The sequence below is a fragment of the Vigna umbellata genome, chromosome 3, assembly GCF_029865625.1.
Source record: "Vigna umbellata cultivar VRB3 chromosome 3, Vumbellata_1.0, whole genome shotgun sequence".
Lineage (NCBI taxonomy): Eukaryota > Viridiplantae > Streptophyta > Magnoliopsida > Fabales > Fabaceae > Vigna > Vigna umbellata.
The window spans coordinates 55676478-55678379 of NC_142167.1; the positions used below are offsets into that span (position 1 = coordinate 55676478).

The following is a 1902-nucleotide window of genomic DNA, read 5'->3' on the forward strand; positions in this document are numbered from 1 at the left end:
TTTTCATTAAATTAATTGTAAAATTATATATGTTTGAAAATAAATATTTAATTAAATTATTATGAGCGATTATTAGTTTTTTACAATAAATTATTTTGTTACTAAAAATATTACATTCTAAATTTGTTTTGGGTTTTCCAAAATTATTATATATTAATATAAATTGTTTTATTAGTAAATGAAAAGGTTATATTCTTAAGTTTGTTAAAGTCTCTCAAACTATTGAGTCACACCCGCCTTTATTTAATATTATTATTTTATCTTCCAGTTTTTCCTATTTATAGGTACTGCTGTTATTCATCTTCTAAACTTCTTATGCTGTATTCACTTCTATGGATTCACTTTTATGGATGGCACTATTCACATGAATTTGCGAAGAATAATTTGTGATGAAATCTATGTTCACATTAATGAATTTGAAAGAAAGGAATGAAGAGTATTTGGAGGATACAACGCTTTTTGAATCTTTGCTGATGAGAAAAGATTTGCAGTGATTATGGGTGAAAAACCCATTTTATCCCTTACAAAATGAGGCAAAAGTAAAATAGATGATGGAACTCATTCCAAGTAACTTGTATCTGATTCGAAACTCCTGTATCCAATTATAATACTTTGTATTCGGTTCCAATCATTCATGTTCAATTCCAATGCTTCAATAAACTTCAATCTACATTATACTTCATAATAATAATAATAACAATAAAAATGATAATAATAATAATAATAATAATAATAATAAAAATAATTAAAATAATAATTATTATAATTATAATAATACTAATACAATTTTTTCATGTTAAAAATTAATTTTTATATTTTTCTTTTTTTAATATTTTTTACAATTATATAATATTAACAATTATAATTTTATATCATTTTATATTACTTTAATAACTAGGGGTATTTTGGTAATATTTTAATTTATATCAATTAAACAAATTTTTTAAAACTGTCACATCAATCAAATCCTACACTAATTCTCAGAAACTTAATCTCTAAATTCATTATCAATTACTTCCAAATCCACTCAAATAAACACACAAAAAATACTCCTCAAATTTCCTCAAATCTACTCAATCATTCTCTCCCAAATCATCTCCCCCAATCACCCAACACACCCTTAGTATTCAAAACCTTCGCACCTTTGTGTATTTTCACGTTTTTATGTATTTCTGTGCATCTTCGTTGTTGCATCGATTGAACAAGACAATTGAAAAAGACTATCAACCTATAAATCCAAGATTTCACTATTTTATTGTAGTGCTAATGGAACTTCTAACGAGAAAACAAAAAAGATAGGATGGTTTGGGTGAAGAGAAGACGATGAACAATACTCTTGTCGAAAAGAAAAACTATCTTAAAACAAAACTACATTTCTATCCTTATTAAAAATAAATAAATTAATAAAATAAGATGTACAATAATTTCAAACGACACACTCTAAATAGAGCCATGGATTTCAATTTTTTTAAAGACATGCCAGTATGGCCCTTATTTTATTATAGTGCTTGCCTATTCACGTTTCAGAAAATCCAATTATAATAATATATGTACGTATCCAAATATTATTGTTTATATCATAGTGAATTACCTCCATTTTGGATTGAGTTTCTTAAATTTATTAAGAGTATATAAGTATCTTAAATTTTATTTGCCTCCATAATAATTACAATTCTCTCTTCACATCGATTTGGTTTAGAAAATGGTAACATTAGTATTAGAAATGAAGTTTCATGTATAAAATATAATTTATATACATTATATCAAGCAAACCACAGTGTATATATATAAATATAAACTGTAAATTTAAAATGTAAAAAAGAAAAAGCATTGCACCAGCCGGGAATCGAACCCGGGTCTGTACCGTGGCAGGGTACTATTCTACCACTAGACCACTGGTGC

General features: G+C 25.6%; 1 non-coding gene across 1 annotated transcript; it reads right to left on the reverse strand.

Moving 5' to 3' along the window:
* Positions 1-1831: 1831 nt before the first annotated feature.
* On the reverse strand, positions 1832-1902 carry TRNAG-GCC (transfer RNA glycine (anticodon GCC)). The gene has a single exon. It is a non-coding gene; the product is annotated as a tRNA-Gly (tRNA).